Here is a 24,027-nt window from a genome sequence, read left to right as displayed (position 1 = left end):
AATCGACCCCTGGGCGGGGGTAACTGAGGAACAATGGGGGATCCAAAATCGGTATGTGGATAGAGAATCTGAAGAAGGCAGCACTTTGGCCTATCCAAAGGATCGAAATCCTTAAAACACATCTGATTCCTAGAATCTACTTTCACTTAATCCTTGCTGAGGTTTCACAGAACACACTGATTAAACTGAATCACTATATCAATAATGCAACCAAAGAAATCCTCCATCTTCCACCGCATACAACGGATGGTTTACTATACAGCAATAACTGGAATGGAGGTCCAGCCATGCCGAGACTTGAAGTCCAGATTCCATTCGCCATTATCCAGAAACTGGAGGCGTTGGAGAGCTCCCCGGATGCGGTGATACAGGCCTCGTTTGAATTCAGTGGCATCGAAAACAAACAAACAATCAACTCCCTGAGGAACCTCAAAGTGCTCAGGGAGTTCGGGGAATCCCTCAAGGATAAAAGGGGTCCAAGAGGGACACATGAAGGAAATGGCGCAGACGAAGTTGGTATCGCCATGGGATGGACGGATACTACCCAAACGTCCAGACCCAAACCCGTCAATAGATACGCGGCTTGGAGGGAGGGTGAATATTTAAAGTGGACCGAACTCCAATGCCAAGGAACAGGCATCAGGTATTATGGAAATGACTACCCCTCAAACTCCTGGATCAAAACCTGTTTTAACATTAAACAGTCCAGACTCATTAACAGCTTATTACTGCGGTGTAATCTCTATCCAACGAGATCCACCTTAAACCCAGGCAGACAACACGCAAACAAATCCCGCAGATGGTGTGAGGCCCCGTTTGACTCACTGGCTCACATCTCCGGCAACTGAACGTTCATTAAAAACGCTTGGATCAAAACACGTAACAAAATACAGCAGTTTCTCGCCAGGTACGGCTGGACATCTCACTTGGAACCGAGACTCTTCGGGAAGGACAGGTCCCTCTGGAAGCCAGACCTGGTTCTTGTCTAGGACGGAGTAGTAGCGGTGGTGGATGTCACAGTGCATTTCGGGGACAATAACAAATCATTGGAGAAAGCTTGGGCAGAGAAAGAACACAAGTACCAAAATCTGAAGGACGAGATACCAGAACTGACAGGGGGCAGGTCCGTGCTGTTCTTCAGATTCGTCAAGCGATTCCTGAAGATTCACAAATCCAAGTCCTTCACCCAGCTTATCCCGAGACTGACCATCTCTCTGACCTTGGAAATTTTACAAATCCTTGGAGACCAGTAGTCAGAGAATCGTTTCACAGATCCCACCTGGTGAGATGTCACAAGACCCAAGATGAAGGTTGGAGAGGTGCCACAAGCTGGGTATTGTATATCTCCAGAGTGAGAAGTCTAACGCCTGATCCCTGGTGGGCGGGTAAGGTGAATAATTTGTACATATTGGTTAAATGACCATGTTTAGTCTGGCATAACGGTTTTGGCTTTTACCTTGTTTAGTTGTTTGGGAGGTGGTTGCACAACGTTAATTATAATTACATTAACTATTACGGCTTTTTCCTTTGTTGATGTAAATAATTAATAAAAATAATGCACTTTTAGATGATGATATTCAGGGTAGGTCTTCGGACCGCTAACCATGTGATCGGCTACCTAGCTTCATCTGTACCTATATGATGAATATCCACGCTTAGTCAAACTTTGAGGATCAAGATCAGTTATCCCTGGGCTCCGCCTTCACCTGAGTCACTACCCTTGGTTGTGGTTTCCTGGAGTTAAGACACAATGTGGACGAGCCACGTAAATACTTGGATTGGGCGCTACATTCATTGTGCGTATTAAAATAGGGTCCACACTGTGACTCTATTTCACACGTATATTATCCTGTGAACTCTCCATGTAGGTTCCACACTGTGATTCTATTTCACACGTATATTGTCCTGTGAACTCTCCATGTAGAGTCCACAGTGTGATTCTGTTCCACACGTACACTATCCTGTGAACTCTCCATGTAGGGTCCACACTGTGACTGTATTCCACATGTATATTATCCTGTGAACTCTCCATGTAGGGCCAACCTGTTTCAGCTGCAGTTGCATGTTTAGATACAGAGAGAAACTTTCCATGACTATGGCTGGGCAGTATTAATGCAGCGCCTTGACCTTCCATGATTAATGGGAAGTTCTTTTCGAACAGCATGTTGTGCCGATAACAGTATTTGCTTCATGGAATCTTGCCAATTGTTGTAAGTGTATGATCCATTTCCATCTGTCACTCTTTTCAAATCTTCCCACCATGTTTATGATATCATTATCACGCAGTGAGCAACTCTGTCTTCTCGCTGGGTAAACTCCATTGTTAACACACAGCGGTGGGTGAATCTCTCCGCCTTGTTTACGATATTGTTATGACACAGTGAGTGCATCTTCCCACCATGTTTATAGTATTGTTAAGATGCAGTGAGTGCATCTTCCCACCATGTTTATAATATTGTTAAGACACAGTGAGTGCATCTTCCCACCATGTTTACGATATTGTTAAGACACAGTGAGTGGATCTTCCCTCCATTTTTAACATATTGTTAAGACACAGTGAGTGCCTCTTCCCACCATGTTTACGATATTTTTAAGACACAGTGATTGCCTCTTCCCACCATGTTTATGATATTGTTAAGACACAGTGAGTGGATCTTCCCTCCATGTTTAACATATTGTTAGGACACAGTGAGTGCCTCTTCCCACCATGTTTACGATATTTTTAAGACACAGTGAGTGCCTCTTCCCACCATGTTTATGATATTGTTAAGAAACAGTGAGTGTATCTTCCCTCCATGTTTAAGATATTGTTAAGACACAGTGAGTGCCTCTTCCCACCATGTTTATGCTATTGTTAAGACACAGTGAGTGCATCTTCCCACCATGTTTATGATATTGTTAAGACACAGTTAGTGTATCTTCCCACCATGTTTACGATAGTGTTAAGACACAGTGAGTGTATCTTCCCTCCATGTTTAAGATGTTGTTAAGACACAGTGAGTGCCTCCTCCCACCATGTTTATGATATTGTTAAGACACTGTGAGTACCTCTTCCCACCATGTTTACGCTATTGTTAAGACACTGTGAGTGCACATTCCCACCACATTTGTGATATAATTAACATGCAGTGAGCAAGTTCATCATCCCACTGCATTTACAATACCATTAACACACAGAAAGTGAGCATATCTTCCTGATGCATTTACAATGTTGTTAACATGCAGCAAGGTGGAAATATTCCCTTTGCATTTACGATGTGGTTATCCCGCAGCAAGGGGATATATATTTCCATTGCATTTATTAAGTTGTTAACATGCAATGAGAGAGGATATATTTCCATGGCATTTATGATGTTGTTAAAATGCAACGAGGGGGGATATATTTCCATTGCGTTTACGATGTTGTTAAGAAGCAGGGGGGTATATTTCCATTGTGTTTACGATGTTGTTAACACGCAGCGAGCGGGGATATATTTCCATTGTGTTTACGATGTTGTTAACATGCAGTGAGGGAGGATATATTTCGATTGCCTTTACGATGTTGTTAACATGCAGCAAGTGGGGATATATTTCCATTGTGTTTACAATAATGTTAAAACACAGTGAGGGGGGATATATTCCCATTGCTTTTACAATGTTATTAACACACAGCGAGGGGGATATATTTCCATTGTGTTTATGATGTTGTTAACACACATTGAGTGGGGATATATTTCCATTGTGTTTACGATGTTGTTAACATGCAGTGAGGGGGGATATATTTCCATTGCATTTACAATAATGTTAACATGCAGCGAGGGGGTATCTATTCCCATTGTTTTTACGATGTTGTTAACACACAATGAGTGGGGATATATTTCCATTGTGTTTACGAAGTTGTTAACACACAGTGAGGGGGGATATATTTCCATTGTGTTTACGATGTTGTTAACATGCAGTGAGGGGGGATATGTTTCCATTGCATTCACAATAATGTTAACATGCAGTGAGGGGGTATCTATTCCCATTGCTTTTACGATGTTATTAACACACAGTGGGGGGGATATATTTCCATTGTGTTTACGATGTTGTTAACACGCAGCGAGGGTGATATATTTCCATTGCGTTTACAATGTTGTTAACATGCAGTGAGGGGGGATATATTTCCATTGTGTTTACGATGTTGTTAACATGCAGTGAAGGGGATATATTTCCATTGTGTTTATGATGCTGTTAACACGCAGCGAGCAGGGATATATTTCCATTGTGTTTACTATGTTGTTAACATGCAGTGAGGGGGGGATATATTTCGATTGCCTTTACAATGTTGTTAACACGCAGCAAGTGGGGATATATTTCCATTGTGTTTACGATAATGTTAAAACACAGCGAGGGGGGATATATTCCCATTGCTTTTACAATGTTATTAACACACGGCGAGGGTGATATATTTCCATTGTGTTTATGATGTTGTTAACACACATTGAGTGGGGATATATTTCCATTGCATTTATGATGTTGTTAACACGCAGCAAGGGGCTATATATTTCCAATGCATTTACGATGTTGTTAACACACAGTAAGTGGGTATATATTTCCATTGCATTTACGATGTTGTTAACACACAGTAAGTGGGGATATATTTCCATTGCATTTACGATGCTGTTAACACACAGCAAGTGGGGATATATTTCCATTGTATTTATAATGTTGTTAACATGAAGTGAGGGGGGATATATTTCCATTGCATTTACGATGTTGTTAACACACAGCAAAGGGGGTTATATTTCCATTGTATTTACGATGTTGTTAACATGCAGTGAGCGGGGATATATTTCCATTGCATTTACAATGTTGTTAACTCATAGCGATGGGGGGATATATTGCCATTGTGTGTATGATGTTGTTAACACGTAGTGAGTGGGATATATTTCCAATGTATTAATGATGTTGTTAACTCACAGCGAGGGGGGATATATTTCCAATGCATTTATGATGTTGGTAACGCACAGCGATGTGGGGAAATATTTCCATTGTGTTTACGATGTTCTTAACATGCAGAGAGGGGGGATATATTCCCATTGCATTTATGATGTTGTTAACACGCAGCGAGGGGTATATATTTCCAATGCATTTACGATGTTGTTAACACACAGCAAGTGGGTATATATTTCCATTGCATTTACGATGTTGTTAACTCACAGTAATGGGGGGATATATTGCCATTGTGTTTATGATGTTGTTAACACGTAGTGAGTGGGATATATTTCAATTGTATTTACGATCGTGTTAACTCACAGCGAGGGGCGATATATTTCCAATGCATTTACGATGTTGGTAACAAACAGCAATGGGGGGATATATTACCATTGTGTTTACGATGTTGTTAACATGCAGAGAGGGGGGATATATTTGCATTGTATTTATGATGTTGTTAACACGCAGCGATGGGGGATATATTTCCATTGCGTTTACGATGTTGTTAAAATGCAACGAGGGGGGGGATATATTTCCATTTCATTTACGATGTTGTTAACAAACAGCGATGGGGGGATATATTTCCATTGTGTTCATGATGTTTTTAACCTGCAGACAGGTGGGGGGAATATAGTCCCATTCCATTTATGATGTTGTTAATACACAGCAATGGGGGGATATATTTCTATTGTGTTTACATGTTGTTAAGACGCAGGCAGGGGGTATATATTCTCATTGTGTTTACGATGTTGTTAACATGCAGTGAGGGGTGTATATTTCCATTGTGTTTACGATGTTGTTAACATGCAGTGAAGGGGAATATATTTCCATTGTGTTTATGATGTTAACATCAGTGACGGGGGATACGTTTCCATTGGCTTTACGATGTTGTTAACATGCAGCGAGTGGGGATATATTTCCATTGCGTTTACGATGTTGTTAACATGCTGCGTGAGGGCATATATTTCCATTGCATTTACGATGTTGTTAACACACAGCAAGTGGGGATATATTTCCATTGCATTTATGACGTTGTTAACACACAACGATGGGGGATATATTTCCATTGTGTTTACGATGTTGTTAACATGCAGTAAGAGGGGGATATAATTCCATTGCATTTACGAAAATGTTAACATGCAGCGAGTGGGGATATTTTTGCATTGCATTTACGATGCTGTTAACGCACAGCGATGTCGGGAAATATTTCCATTGTGTTTACGATGTTCTTAACATGCAGAGAGGGGGGATATATACCCATTGCATTTATGATGTTGTTAACACGCAGCGAGGGGGGTATATATTTCCAATGCATTTACGATGTTGTTAACACACAGCAAGTGGGTATATATTTCCATTGCATTTACGATGTTGTTAACTCACAGTAATGGGGGGATATATTGCCATTGTGTTTACGATGTTGTTAACACACAGCAAAGGGGGTTATATTTCCATTGTATTTACGATGTTGTTAACATGCAGTGAGCGGGGATATATTTCCATTGCATTTACAATGTTGTTAACTCATAGCGATGGGGGGATATATTGCCATTGTGTGTATGATGTTGTTAACATGTAGTGAGTGGGATATATTTCCAATGTATTAATGATGTTGTTAACTCACAGCGAGGGGGGATATATTTCCAATGCATTTATGATGTTGGTAACGCACAGCGATGTGGGGAAATATTTCCATTGTGTTTATGATGTTCTTAACATGCAGAGAGGGGGGATATATTCCCATTGCATTTATGATGTTGTTAACACGCAGCGAGGGGTATATATTTCCAATGCATTTACGATGTTGTTAACACACAGCAAGTGGGTATATATTTCCATTGCATTTACGATGTTGTTAACTCACAGTAATGGGGGGATATATTGCCATTGTGTTTATGATGTTGTTAACACGTAGTGAGTGGGATATATTTCAATTGTATTTACGATCGTGTTAACTCACAGCGAGGGGCGATATATTTCCAATGCATTTACGATGTTGGTAACAAACAGCAATGGGGGGATATATTACCATTGTGTTTACGATGTTGTTAACATGCAGAGAGGGGGGATATATTTGCATTGTATTTATGATGTTGTTAACACGCAGCGATGGGGGATATATTTCCATTGCGTTTACGATGTTGTTAAAATGCAACGAGGGGGGGGGATATATTTCCATTTCATTTACGATGTTGTTAACAAACAGCGATGGGGGGATATATTTCCATTGTGTTCATGATGTTTTTAACCTGCAGACAGGTGGGGGGAATATAGTCCCATTCCATTTATGATGTTGTTAATACACAGCAATGGGGGGATATATTTCTATTGTGTTTACATGTTGTTAAGACGCAGGGAGGGGGTATATATTCTCATTGTGTTTACGATGTTGTTAACATGCAGTGAAGGGTGTATATTTCCATTGTGTTTACGATGTTGTTAACATGCAGTGAAGGGGAATATATTTCCATTGTGTTTATGATGTTAACATCAGTGACGGGGGATATGTTTCCATTGGCTTTACGATGTTGTTAACATGCAGCGAGTGGGGATATATTTCCATTGCGTTTACGATGTTGTTAACATGCTGCGTGAGGGCATATATTTCCATTGCATTTACGATGTTGTTAACACACAGCAAGTGGGGATATATTTCCATTGCATTTATGATGTTGTTAACACACAACGATGGGGGATATATTTCCATTGTGTTTACGATGTTGTTAACATGCAGTAAGAGGGGGATATAATTCCATTGCATTTACGAAAATGTTAACATGCAGCGAGTGGGGATATTTTTGCATTGCATTTACGATGCTGTTAACGCACAGCGATGTCGGGAAATATTTCCATTGTGTTTACGATGTTCTTAACATGCAGAGAGGGGGGATATATTCCCATTGCATTTATGATGTTGTTAACACGCAGCGAGGGGGTATATATTTCCAATGCATTTACGATGTTGTTAACGCACAGCAAGTGGGTATATATTTCCATTGCATTTACGATGTTGTTAACTCACAGTAATGCGGGGATATATTGCCATTGTGTTTATGATGTTGTTAACACGTAGTGAGTGGGATATATTTCCATTGTATTTACAATGTTGTTAACTCACAGTGAGGGGGGATATATTTCCAATGCATTTATGATGTTGTTAACACACAGCAAGTGGGGATATATTTCCATTGTGTTTACGATGTTGTTAACGTGCAGAGAGGGGAGATATATTTCCATAGCATTTATGATGTTGTTAAGACAGAGCGAGGGGGGGATATATTTCCAATATTTTTATGATGTTGTTAACACGCAGTGGGGGGAATATATTTCCATTACTTTTACGATAATGTTAACACGCAGCGAGTGGGGATATATTTGCATTGCATTTACGATACTGTTAACACACAGCGATGTGGGGAAATATTTCCATTGTGTTTACAATGTTCTTAATGTGCAGAGAGGGGGGATATATTTCCATTGCATTTATGATGTTGTTAACACGCAGAGAGGAAGATATAGTTCCATTGCCTTTACGATGTTGTTAACACGCAGCAAGTGGGTATATATTTCCATTGCATTTACAATGTTGTTAACTCATAGCGATGGGGGGATATATTGCCATTGTGTGTATGATGTTGTTAACACGTAGTGAGTGGGATATATTTCCAATGTATTAATGATGTTGTTAACTCACAGCAAGGGGCGATATATTTCCAATGCATTTACGATGTTGGTAACAAACAGCGATGGGGGAATATATTACCATTGTGTTTACGATGTTGTTAACATGCAGAGAGGGGGGATATATTTGCATTGTATTTATGATGTTGTTAACACGCAGTGATGGGGGATATATTTCCATTGCGTTTACGATGTTGTTAAAATGCAACGAGGGGGGGATATATTTCCATTGCATTTACGATGTTGTTAACAAACAGCGATGGGGGGATATATTTCCATTGTGTTCATGATGTTTTTAACCTGCAGACAGGTGGGGGGAATATAGTCCCATTGCATTTATGATATTGTTAATACAAAGCAATGGGGGTATATATTTCTATTGCATTTACGATGTTGTTAAGATGCAGGGAGGGGTATATATTCTCATTGTGTTTACGATGTTGTTAACATGCAGTGAGGGGTATATATTTCCATTGTGTTTACGATGTTGTTAACATGCAGTGAAGGGGAATACATTTCCATTGCGTTTATGATGTTGCTAACACACAGCGATGGGGGGGTATATATCCATTGCGTTTATGATGTTGTTAACATGCCGTGGGGGGGAATATATTTCCATTACATTTACGATAATGTTAACACTCAGCGAGGGGGTATATATTCCCATTACGTTTACGATGTTGTTAACACGCAGCGAGGGCTTTATATTTACCATTGTCTTTATGATGTTGTTAGCTCGCAGTGAAGGGGGATATATTTCCATTGCATTTACGATGTTGTTAACACGCAGCGAGGGGGTATATATTTCCATTGCCTTTACACTGTTGTTATCACGCAGTGAGGGGGGATATAATTCCATTGTGTTTACAATGTTGTTGACACGCAGCGAGTGGTGATATATTTCCATTGTGTTTACAATGTTTTAAACACGCAGTGAGGGGGGATATATTTCCATTGTGTTTAAGATGTTGTTAACACACAGTGGGGGGGAATATATTTCCATTGTGTTTACGAAGTTGTTAAAATGCAGCAAGCGGGGATATATTTCCATTCTGTTTAAGAGGTTGTTAACACGCAGCGAGGGGGAATATATTTCTACTGTGTTTACAAAGTTGTTAACATCCAGTGAGGGGGGGGATATATTCCCATTGCTTTTATGATGTTGTTAACACACAGCGATGGGGGGATATATTTCCATTGTGTTTACGATGTTGTTAACATGCAGCGAGGGGGGAAATATTTCCCATGTATTTATTATGTTGTTAACACACAGCGAGCGGGGATATATTTCCATTGCGTTTATGATAATGTTAACATGCAGCGAGTGGGGATATATTTGCATTGCATTTACGATGCTGTTAACACGCAGCGAGGGGGAATATATTTCCATTGTGTTTACGATGTTGTTAACACGCAGCGAGGGGGGATATATTTCCATTGCATTTATGATGTTGTTAACACACAGCGAGCGGGGATATATTTCCATTGCATTTACAATGTTGTTAACATGCAGTGATTGGGGGATATATTTCCATTGTGTTTACGATGTTGTTAACATGCAGCGAGGGGGGATATATTTCCATTGCATTCATGATGTTGTTAACACACAGCAATGGGGGGATATATTTCCATTGTGTTTACAATGTTGTTAACATGCAGTGAGTGGGGGATATATTTCCATTGTGTTTATGATGTAGTTAACACTCAGCGAGGGGGATATATTTCCATTGCCTTTACGATGTTGTTAACACGCAGCGAGGGGGATATGTTTCCATTGTGTTTACGATGTTGTTAACACACTGCGAGGGGGGTTATATTTCCATTGTATTTACGATGTTGTTAACATGCAGCGAGCGGGGATATATTTCCATTGCGTTTATGATGTTGTTAACGCACAGCAAGTGGGGTTATATTTCCATTGCATTCATGATGTTGTTAACACACAGCAATGGGGGGATATATTTCCGTTGTGTTTACAATGGTGTTAACACGCAGCGAGGGGCATATATTTCCATTGTACTAATGATGTTGTTAACACGCAGTGAGGGGGATATATTTCCATTGCGTTTCCGATGTTGTTAACATGCAGTGAGGGTGGGATATATTTCCATTGTGTTTACGATGTTGTTAACACGCAGTGAGGGGGTTATATTTCCATTGTCTTTATGATGTTGTTAGCTCACAGCAAGGGGGGATATATTTCCATTGCATTTACGTTGTTGTTAACACACAGTAAGTGGGGATATATTTCCATTGTGTTTATGATGTTGTTAACATGCAGCGAGAGGGGATATATTGCCATTGCCTTTACAATGTTGTTAACACGCAGCGAGGGGATATGTTTCAATTGTGTTTACGATGTTGTTAACACGCAGTGAGGGGGATATATTTCCATTGCGTTTCCGATGTTGTTAACATGCAGTGAGGGCGGGATATATTTCCATTGTGTTTACGATGTTGTTAACGCGCAGTGAGGGGGTTATATTTCCATTGTCTTTATGATGCTGTCAGCTCACAGCAAGGGGGGATATATTTCCATTGCATTTACAATGTTGTTAACACACAGTAAGTGGGGATATATTTCCATTGCCTTTATGATGTTGTTAACATGCAGTGAGGGGGGATATATTTCGATTGTGTTTATGATGATATTAACACGTAGCGAGCGGGGATATATTTCCATTGTATTTACGATGTTGTTAACACACAGTGATGGGGGATATATTTCCAATCCATTTACGATGTTGTTAACATGCAGTGAGAGGGGATATATTTCCATTGTGTTTACGATGTTCTTAACATGCAGTGAGGGGGGATATATTTCCATTACATTTAAAATGTTGTTAACAAGCAGTGCGGGGGTGTATATTCCCATTGCCTTTATGATGTTGTTAACATGCAGCAAGGGGGGATATATTTCCATTGCATTTACGATGTTGTTAACACACAGCGATCGGGGGATATATTTCCATTGTGTTTACGATGTTGTTAACATGCAGTGAGGGGGGATATATTTCCATTGCATTTACAATGTTGCTAACACGCAGCGAGGGGGATATATTTCCATTGTGTTTACGATGTTGCTAACATGCAGCGAGGGAGAATATATTTCCATTGTGTTTATGCTGTTGTTAACATGCAGTGAGGGTGGGATATATTTCCATTTGTGTTTACGATGTTGTTAACACGCAGTGAGGGATGTTATATATCCATTGTCTTTATGATGTTGTTAGCTCGCAGCGAGAGGCGATATATTTCCATTGCATTTACGATGTTGTTAACATGCAGCGAGGGGGATATATTTCCATTGTGTTTATGATGATGTTAACACGTAGTGAGTGAGATATATTTCCATTGTATTTACGATGTTTTTAACATGCATCGAGGGGGGATATATTGCCATTGCCTTTACGATGTTATTAACACGCAGCAAGGGGGGTTATATTTCCAGGCCCTTTACGATGTTGTTAACACACAGCGAGGGGGGATATATTTCCATTGCATTTACGATGTTGTCAACATGCAGTGGGGTGGGGGGGGGAATATATATCCATTACATTTACGATAATGTTAACACGCAGTGTGGGGGGATATATTCCCAGTGCCTTTACGATGTTGTTAACATGCAGTGAGGGGGAATATATTTCCATTGTGTTTACGATGTTGTTTACACGCAGCGAGGGGGAATATATTTCCATTGTGTTTATGATGTTTTTAACACGCAGCGAGGGGGGATATATTGCCATTGCCTTTACGATGTTGTTAACATGCAGCGAAGGGGATATGTTTTCATTGTGGTTACGATGTTGTTAACATGCAGCGAGGGGGGTTATATTTCCATTGCCTTTATGATGTTGTTAATATGCAGCGATGGGGGGATATATTTCCATTGCATTTACGATGTTGTTAAGCAGCAGGGAGTGGGTATATATTTTCATTGGCTTTACGATGTTGTTAACATGCAGTGAGGGTATTATATTTCCATTGCATTTATGATGTTGTTAACAAACAGCAATGGGGGGATATATTTCCATTGTGTTTATGATGTTTTTAACCTGCTGAGATGGGGCAGGGGGTTGGATATAGTCCCATTGCACTTATGATGTTGTTAATACGCAGCGATGGGGGGATATATTTCTATTGCATTTACAATGTTGTTAAGACGCAGGGAGGGGCTATATATTCCCATTGTGTTTACAATGTTTTTAACCTGCAGAGATGGTGGGGCGGGGGGGGGGGGTTTGGATATAGTCCCATTGCATTTATGATGTTGTTAATACGCAGCGATGGGGGGATATATTTCTATTGCATTTACAATGTTGTTAAGACGCAGGGAGGGGCTATATATTCCCATTGTGTTTACGATGTTGTTAACATGCAGTAAGGGGGATATTTTTCCATTGTGTTTATGATGTTGTTAACATGCAGTGAAGGGGAATATATTTCCATTGCGTTTATGATGTTAACATCAGTGACGGGGGATATGTTTCCATTGGCTTTACGATGTTGTTAACATGTAGCGAGTGGGGATATATTTCCATTGTGTTTACGATGTTGTTAACATGCTGCGTGAGGGCATATATTTCCATTGCATTTACGATGTTGTTAACACACAGCAAGTGGGGATATATTTCCATTGCATTTATGACGTTGTTAACACACAACGATGGGGGATATATTTCCATTGTGTTTACGATGTTGTTAACATGCAGTAAGAGGGGGATATATTTCCATTGCGTTTACGAAAATGTTAACACGCAGCGAGTGGGGATATTTTTGCATTGCATTTACGATGCTGTTAACGCACAGCGATGTCGGGAAATATTTCCATTGTGTTTACAATGTTCTTAACATGCAGAGAGGGGGGATATATTCCCATTGCATTTATGATGTTGTTAACACGCAGCGAGGGGGTATATATTTCCAATGCATTTACGATGTTGTTAACACACAGCAAGTGGGTATATATTTCCATTGCATTTACGATGTTGTTAACTCACAGTAATGGGGGGATATATTGCCATTGTGTTTATGACGTTGTTAACACGTACTGAGTGGGATATATTTCCATTGTATTTACGATGTTGTTAACTCACAGTGAGGGGGGATATATTTCCAATGCATTTACGATGTTGTTAACACACAGCAAGTGGGGATATATTTCCATTGTGTTTACGATGTTGTTAACGTGCAGAGAGGGGAGATATATTTCCATAGCATTTATGATGTTGTTAAGACAGAGCGAGGGGGGATATATTTCCATTATTTTTATGATGTTGTTAACACGCAGTGGGGGGAATATATTTCCATTACTTTTACGATAATGTTAACACGCAGCGAGTGGGGATATATTTGCATTGCATTTACGATACTGTTACCACACAGCGATGTGGGGAAATATTTCCATTGTGTTTACAATGTTCTTAATGTGCAGAAAGTGGGGATATATTTCCATTGCCTTTACGATGTTGTTAACACGCAGCGAGGGGGTATATATTTCCAATGCATTTACGATGTTGTTAACACACAGCAAGTGGGTATATATTTCCATTGCATTTACAATGTTGTTAACTCATAGCGATGGGGGGATATATTGCCATTGTGTGTATGATGTTGTTAACATGTAGTGAGTGGGATATATTTCCAATGTATTAATGATGTTGTTAACTCACAGCGAGGGGCGATATATTACCAATGCATTTGCGATGTTGGTAACAAACAGCGATGGGGGAATATATTACCATTGTGTTTACGATGTTGTTAACATGCAGAGAGGGGGGATATATTTGCATTGTATTTATGATGTTGTTAACACGCAGTGATGGGGGATATATTTCCATTGCGTTTACGATGTTGTTAAAATGCAACGAGGGGGGGGATATATTTCCATTGCATTTACGATGTTGTTAACAAACAGCGATGGGGGGATATATTTCCATTGTGTTCATGATGTTTTTAACCTGCAGACAGGTGGGGGGAATATAGTCCCATTGCATTTATGATGTTGTTAATACACAGCAATGGGGGTATATATTTCTATTGCGTTTACGATGTTGTTAACATGCAGTGAGGGGTATATATTTCCATTGTGTTTACGATGTTGTTAACATGCAGTGAAGGGGAATATATTTCCATTGCGTTTATGATGTTGCTAACACACAGCGATGGGGGGCTATATTTCCATTGCGTTTATGATGTTGTTAACATGCCGTGGGGGGGAATATATTTCCATTACATTTACAATAATGTTAACACTCAGCGAGGGGGTATATATTCCCATTACGTTTACGATGTTGTTAACACGCAGCGAGGGCTTTATATTTACCATTGTCTTTATGATGTTGTTAGCTCGCAGTGAAGGGGGATATATTTCCATTGCGTTTATGATGTTGTTAACATGCCGTTGGGGGGAATATATTTCCATTACATTTACGATAATGTTAACACTCAGCGAGGGGGTATATATTCCCATTACGTTTACGATGTTGTTAACACGCAGCGAGGGCTTTATATTTACCATTGTCTTTATGAGGTTGTTAGCTCGCAGTGAAGGGGGATATATTTCCATTGCCTTTACACTGTTGTTATCACGCATTGAGGGGGGATATAATTCCATTGTGTTTACAATGTTGTTGACATGCAGCGAGTGGTGATATATTTCCATTGTGTTTACAATGTTTTAAGCACGCAGTGAGGGGGGATATATTTCCATTGTGTTTAAGATGTTGTTAACACACAGTGGGGGGGAATATATTTCCATTGTGTTTACGAAGTTGTTAAAATGCAGCAAGCGGGGATATATTTCCATTCTGTTTAAGAGGTTGTTAACACGCAGCGAGGGGGAATATATTTCTACTGTGTTTACAAAGTTGTTAACATCCAGTGAGGGGGGGATATATTCCCATTGCTTTTATGATGTTGTTAACACACAGCGATGGGGGATATATTTCCATTGTGTTTACGATGTTGTTAACATGCAGCGAGGGGGGAAATATTTCCCTTGCATTTATTATGTTGTTAACACACAGCGAGCGGGGATACATTTCCATTGCGTTTATGATAATGTTAACATGCAGCGAGTGGGGATATATTTGCATTGCATTTACGATGCTGTTAACACGCAGCAAGGGGGAATATATTTCCATTGTGTTTACGATGTTGTTAACACGCAGCGAAGGGGGATATATTTCCATTGCATTTATGATGTTGTTAACACACAGCGAGCGGGGATATATTTCCATTGCATTTACAATGTTGTTAACATGCAGTGATTGGGGGATATATTTCCATTGTGTTTACGATGTTGTTAACATGCAGCGAGGGGGGATATATTTCCATTGCATTCATGATGTTGTTAACACACAGCAATGGGGGGATATATTTCCATTGTGTTTACAATGTTGTTAACATGCAGTGAGTGGGGGATATATTTCCATTGTGTTTACGATGTAGTTAACACTCAGCGAGGGGGATATATTTCCATTGCGTTTACGATGTTGTTAACATGCAGCGAGGGGGATATGTTTCCATTGTGTTTACGATGTTGTTAACACACAGCGAGGGGGTTTATATTTCCATTGCATTTACGATGTTGTTAACATGCAGCGAGCGGGGATATATTTCCATTGCGTTTACGATGTTGTTAACACACAGCAAGTGGGGTTATATTTCCATTGCATTCATGATGTTGTTAACACACAGCAATGGGGTGATATATTTCCGTTGTGTTTACAATGGTGTTAACACGCAGCGAGGGGGATATATTTCCATTGTATTTATGATGTTGTTAACACGCAGTGAGGGGGATATATTTCCATTGCGTTTCCGATGTTGTTAACATGCAGTGAGGGTGGGATATATTTCCATTGTGTTTATGATGTTGTTAACACGCAGTGAGGGGTTTATATTTCCATTGTCTTTATGATGTTGTTAGCTCACAGCAAGGGGGGATATATTTCCATTGCATTTACATTGTTGTTAACACACAGTAAGTGGGGATATATTTCCATTGTGTTTATGATGTTGTTAACATGCAGCGAGAGGGGATATATTGCCATTGCCTTTACAATGTTGTTAACACGCAGCGAGGGGATATGTTTCAATTGTGTTTACGATGTTGTTAACACGCAGCGAGGGGGGTTATATTTCCATTGCATTTACGATGTTGTTAACATGCAGTGAGGGCGGGATATATTTCCATTGTGTTTACGATGTTGTTAACGCGCAGTGAGGGGGTTATATTTCCATTGTCTTTATGATGCTGTCAGCTCACAGCAAGGGGGGATATATTTCCATTGCATTTACAATGTTGTTAACACACAGTAAGTGGGGATATATTTCCATTGCCTTTATGATGTTGTTAACATGCAGTGAGGGGGGATATATTTCGATTGTGTTTATGATGATATTAACACGTAGCGAGCGGGGATATATTTCCATTGTATTTACGATGTTGTTAACACACAGTGATGGGGGATATATTTCCAATCCATTTACGATGTTGTTAACACGCAGTGAGAGGGGATATATTTCCATTGTGTTTACGATGTTCTTAACATGCAGTGAGGGGGGATATATTTCCATTACATTTAAAATGTTGTTAACAAGCAGTGCGGGGGTGTATATTCCCATTGCCTTTATGATGTTGTTAACATGCAGCAAGGGGGGATATATTTCCATTGCATTTACGATGTTGTTAACACACAGCGATCGGGGGATATATTTCCATTGTGTTTACGATGTTGTTAACATGCAGTGAGGGGGGATATATTTCCATTGCATTTACGATGTTGCTAACACGCAGCGAGGGGGATATGTTTCCATTGTGTTTACGATATTGTTAACACGCAGCGAGGGGGGTTATATTTCCATTGTATTTACGATGTTGTTATCATGCAGCGACCGGGGATATATTTCCATTGCATTTACTATGTTGCTAATATGCAGCGAGGGGGAATATATTTCCATTGCATTTACGATGTTGCTAACATGCAATGAGGGAGAATATATTTCCATTGTGTTTATGCTGTTGTTAACATGCAGTGAGGGTGGGATATATTTCCATTTGTGTTTACGATGTTGTTAACACGCAGTGAGGGATGTTATATATCCATTGTCTTTATGATGTTGTTAGCTCGCAGCGAGAGGCGATATATTTCCATTGCATTTACGATGTTGTTAACATGCAGCGAGGGGGATATATTTCCATTGTGTTTATGATGATGTTAACACGTAGTGAGTGAGATATATTTCCATTGTATTTACGATGTTTTTAACATGCATCGAGGGGGGATATATTGCCATTGCCTTTACGATGTTATTAACACGCAGCAAGGGGATTATATTTCCAGGCCCTTTACGATGTTGTTAACACACAGCGAGGGGGGATATATTTCCATTGCATTTACGATGTTGTCAACATGCAGTGGGGTGGGGGGGGGGAATATATATCCATTACATTTACGATAATGTTAACACGCAGTGAGGGGGGATATATTCCCAGTGCCTTTACGATGTTGTTAACATGCAGTGAGGGGGAATATATTTCCATTGTGTTTACGATGTTGTTTACACGCAGCGAGGGGGAATATATTTCCATTGTGTTTATGATGTTTTTAACACGCAGCGTGGGGGCATATATTTCCATTGACCTTACGATGTTGTTAACACGCAGCAAGGGGGATATATTTCCATTACATTTACGGTGTTATTAACAAACAGCGATGGGGGGATATATTTCCATTCTGTTTACAATGTTGTTAACATGCAGAGGGGGGGGGGGGATATATTTCCATTGCATTAATGATGTTTTTAAAATGTAGCGAGCGGGGATATATTTCCATTGCAATTACGATGTTGTTAATATGCAGCGATGGGGGATATATTTCCATTGCATTTACGATGTTGTTAAGAAGCAGGGAGAGGGTATATATTTCCATTGGCTTTACAAAGTTGTTAACATGCAGTGCGGGTGATATATTTCCATTGCATTTATGATGTTGTTAACAAACAGCAATGGGGGGATATATTTCCAATGTGTTTATGATATTTTTAACCTGCAGAGATGGGGCGGGGATTTGGATATAGTCCCATTGCATTTATGATGTTGTTAATATGCAGCAATGGGGGGATATATTTCTATTGCATTTACAATGTTGTTAAGACGCAGGGAGGGGCTATATATTCCCATTGTGTTTACGATGTTGTTAACATGCAGTGAAGGGGAATATATTTCCATTGCGTTTATGATGTTAACATCAGTGACGGGGGATATGTTTCCATTGGCTTTACGATGTTGTTAACATGCAGCAAGTGGAGATATATTTCCATTGTGTTTACGATGTTGTTAACATGCAGCGTGGGGGCATATATTTCCATTGGCCTTACGATGTTGTTAACATGCAGCAAGGGGGATATATTTCCATTGTATTTACGATGTTGTTAACAAACAGCGATGGGGGGATATATTTCCATTCTGTTTACAATGTTATTAACATGCAGAGAGGGGGGTAGATATATTTCCATTGCATAAATGATGTTGTTAACATGTAGCGAGCGGGGATATATTTCCATTGCATTTACGATGTTGTTAACACGCAGCGAGGGGGATATGTTTTCATTGTGTTTACGATGTTGTTAACACGCAGCGAGGGGGTTATATTTCCATTGCCTTTATGATGTTGTTAATATGGCAGCGATGGGGGGATATATTTCCATTGCCTTTATGATGTTGTTAATATGCAGCGATGGGGGGATATATTTCCATTGTGTTTACGATGTTGTTAAGCAGCAGGGAGGGGCTATATATTTCCATTGGCTTTACGATGTTGTTAACATGCAGTGAGGATGATATATTTCCATTGCATTTATGATGTTGTTAACATGCAGCGAGGGGGGATATATTGCCATTGCCTTTACAATGTTGTTAACACGCAGCGAGGGGGATATGTTTCAATTGTGTTTACGATGTTGTTAACACGCAGCGAGGGGGGTTATATTTCCATTGCATTTACGATGTTGTTAACACACAGTGACGGGGAATATATTTCCATTGTGTTTCGGATGTTGTTTACATGCAGCGAGGGAGAATATATTTCCATTGTGTTTATGCTGTTGTTAACATGCATTGAGGGTGGGATATATTTCCATTGTGTTTACGATGTTGTTAACGCGCATTGAGGGGGCTATATTTCCATTGTCTTTATGATGTTGTTAATATGGCAGCGATGGGGGGATATATTTCCATTGCCTTTATGATGTTGTTAATATGCAGCGATGGGGGGATATATTTCCATTGCCTTTATGATGTTGTTAATATGCAGCGATGGGGGGATATATTTCCATTGCGTTTACGATGTTGTTAAGCAGCAGGGAGGGGCTATATATTTCCATTGGCTTTACGATGTTGTTAACATGCAGTGAGGATGATATATTTCCATTGTGTTTATGATGTTGTTAACATGCAGCGAGGGGGGATATATTGCCATTGCCTTTACAATGTTGTTAACACGCAGCGAGGGGGAGATGTTTCAATTGTGTTTACGATGTTGTTAACATGCGGTGAGGGCGGGATATATTTCCATTGTGTTTATGATGTTGTTAACACGCAGTGAGGGGGTTATATTTCCATTGCCTTTATGATGCTGTCAGCTCACAGCAAGGGGGGATATATTTCCATTGCATTTACAATGTTGTTAACACACAGTAAGTGGGGATATATTTCCATTGCCTTTACGATGTTGTTAACATGCAGTGAGGGGGGATATATTTCGATTGTGCTTATGATGATATTAACACGTAGTGAGTGGGATATATTTCCATTGTATTTACGATGTTGTTAACACACAGTGATGGGGGATATATTTCCAATCCATTTACGATAATGTTAACACGCAGTGAGGGGGGATATATTTCCATTGCATTTACGATACTGTTACCACACAGCGAGTGGGGATATATTTGCATTGCATTTACAATGCTGTTAACACACAGCGATGGGGTATATATTTCCATTGCGTTTACGATAATGTTAACACGCAGCGAGGGGGGATATATTTCCATTGCCTTTATGATGTTGTTAACATGCTTCGAGGGGGTATATATTTCCATTCTGTTTACGATGTTGTTAACATGCAGTGAGGGGGACTATATTTCCATTACATTTACGATAATGTTAACTTGCGGCGAGCGGGGATATTTTTCCATTGTATTTACAATGTTGTTAACACGCAGCGAGGGGGAATATATTTCCATTGCGTTTATGATGTTGTTAACATGCAGCGAGGTGGGATATATTGCCATTGCCTTTACGATGTTGTTAACATGCAGCGAGGGGGATATGTTCCCATTGTGTTTACAATATTGTTAACACGCAGCGAGGGGGGTTATATTTCCATTGTATTTACGATGTTGTTATCATGCAGCAACGGGGGATATATTTCCATTGCATTTACTATGTTGCTAACATGCAGCGAGGGGCAATATATTTCCATTGCATTTACGATGTTGCTAACATGCAGCGAGGGAGAATATATTTCCATTGTGTTTATGCTGTTGTTAACATGCAGTGAGGGAGGGATATATTTCCATTTGTGTTTACAATGTTGTTAACACGCAGTGAGGGATGTTATATATCCATTGTCTTCATGATGTTGTTAGCTCGCAGCGAGGGGCGATATATTTCCATTGCATTTACGATGTTGTTAACATGCAGCGAGGGGGATATATTTCCATTGTGTTTATGATGATGTTAACACGTAGTGAGTGAGATATATTTCCATTGTATTCACGATGTTTTTAACATGCATCGAGGGGGGATATATTGCCATTGCCTTTACGATGTTATTAACACTCAGCAAGGGGGGGTTATATTTCCAGGCCCTTTACGATGTTGTTAACACACAGCGAGGGGGGATATATTTCCATTGCATTTACGATGTTGTTAACATGCAGTGGGGGGGGGGGGAATATATTTCCATTACATTTACGATAATGTTAACACGCAGTGAGGGGGGATATATTCCCATTGTCTTTACGATGTTGTTAACATGCAGTGGGGGAATATATTTCCATTGTGTTTACGATGTTGTTTACACGCAGTGAGGGGGATATATTTCCATTGCATTTACAATGTTGTTAACAAACAGCGATGGGGGGATATATTTCCATTCTGTTTACAATGTTGTTAACATGCAGAGAGGGGGGGGGGGGATATATTTCCATTGCATTAATGATGTTGTTAACATGTAGCGAGCGGGGATATATTTCCTTTGTATTTACCATGTTGTTAATACACAGCGAGGGGGATATGTTTTCATTGTGTTTACGATGTTGTTAGCACGCAGCCAGGGGGTTATATTTCCATTGCCTTTATGACGTTGTTAATATGCAGCGATGGGGGGATATATTTCCATTGCCTTTACGATGTTGTTAATATGCAGCGATGGGGGGGTATATTTCCATTGCATTTACGATGTTGTTAAGAATCAGGGAGAGGGTATATATTTCCATTGGCTTTACGATGTTGTTAACATGCAGTGATGGTGATATATTTCCATTGCATTTATGATGTTGTTAACAAACAGCAATGGGGGGATATATTTCCAATGTGTTTATGATATTTTTAACCTGCAGTGATGGGGCGGGGGGTTGGATATAGTCCCATTGCATTTATGATGTTGTTAATACGCAGCGATGGGGGGATATATTTCTATTGCATTTACAATGTTGTTAAGACGCAGGGAGGGGCTTTATATTCCCATTGTGTTTACGATGTTGTTAACATGCAGTAAGGGGGATATTTTTCCATTGTGTTTATGATGTTGTTAACATGCAGTGAAGGGGAATATATTTCCATTGTGTTTATGATGTTAACATCAGTGAGGGGGGATATGTTTCCATTGGCTTTACGATGTTGTTAACATGCAGCGAGTGGAGATATATTTCCATTGTGTTTACGATGTTGTTAACATGCAGCGTGGGGGCATATATTTCCATTGGCCTTACGATGTTGTTAACATGCAGCAAGGGGGATATATTTGCATTGCATTTACGATGTTGTTAACAAACAGCGATGGGGGGATATATTTCCATTCTGTTTACAATGTTGTTAACATGGAAAAAAGGGGCGGATATATTTCCATTGCATTTACGATGTTGTTAACACGCAGCGATCGGGGATATATTTCCATTGTGTTTACGATGTTGTTAACACGCAGCGAGGGGGATATGTTTCCATTGTGTTTACGATGTTGTTAACACGCAGCGAGGGGGTTATATTTCCATTGCCTTTATGATGTTGTTAATATGCAGCGATGGGGGGATATATTTCCATTGGCTTTACGATGTTGTTAACATGCAGCGAGGGTGATATATTTCCATTGCATTTATGATGTTGTTAACAAACAGCAATGGGGGGATATATTTCCATTGTGTTTACGATGTTTTTAACCTGCAGAGATGGGGGTGGGGGGGTGGGTTTGGATATAGTCCCATTGCATTTATGCTGTTAATACGCAGCGATGGGGTGATATATTTCTATTGCATTTACAATGTTGTTAAGACGCAGGGTGGGGGTATATATTCCCATTGTGTTTACGATGTTGTTAACTTGCAGTAAGGGGGATATATTTTCTTTGTGTTTATGATGTTGTTAACATGCAGTGAAGGGGAATATATTTCCATTGCATTTATGATGTTAACATCAGTGAGGGGGGATATGTTTCCATTGGCTTTACGATGTTGTTAACACACAGCGAGTGGGGATATATTTCCATTGTGATTTCAATGTTGTTAACGTGCAGAGAGGGGGGATATATTTCCATTGTGTTTATGATGTTGTTAGCACGCAGCGATGGGGGGATATATTTCCTTTGCCTTTATGATATTGTTAACACGCAGGGAGGGTTGATATATTTTCATTGTGTTTACGACGTTGTTAGCATGCAGAGAGGGGGGGATATTTTTCCATTGTGCTTACAATATTATTAACATGCAGTGATAGGGGGGATTCTTCCCGTTGTGTTTACAATGTTGCTAACACCCAGTGAGTGACTGCAAAATGCTTTGAGAAATTCTGAGGTCATGAAAGGCGCTACATAAATGCAAGTTCCCTTCATTCTTTCTTGTTACCCCAAAGAGGTTAATGGTTTTATTGTACCAGGTTTGTGAGTGCCACCCTGTGTTAAGGGGCGAATTAGTAACAAACATCAGGAGACCGGGAATCAGGGAATGATCCAGCAGGCAGCAATTTCACTTCCAAGTTACAGGCTGTGAGCGTCTCATATAAATCAATGGAAGTGGCTGAAAAATTAAGGGATAAGCCCCATTCCATCTGTGTCTCTGCCGAGATGTGGCTGAAGTACAAGCTATTCCCACAAACTCAAGCAAACT

General features: G+C 39.8%; 1 protein-coding gene across 2 annotated transcripts in view; it reads left to right on the top strand.

Moving 5' to 3' along the window:
• The window catches only part of LOC121271100 (trypsin-3-like), an 83,481-nt gene that overhangs the window by 23,298 nt on the left and 36,156 nt on the right, over positions 1–24,027 (top strand). The gene's annotated exons all lie outside the window — the stretch shown is intronic.

The sequence above is a fragment of the Carcharodon carcharias genome, chromosome 29 (assembly GCF_017639515.1).
Source record: "Carcharodon carcharias isolate sCarCar2 chromosome 29, sCarCar2.pri, whole genome shotgun sequence".
NCBI lineage: Eukaryota > Metazoa > Chordata > Chondrichthyes > Lamniformes > Lamnidae > Carcharodon > Carcharodon carcharias.
This window is presented reverse-complemented; position numbering and strand designations above follow the sequence as displayed.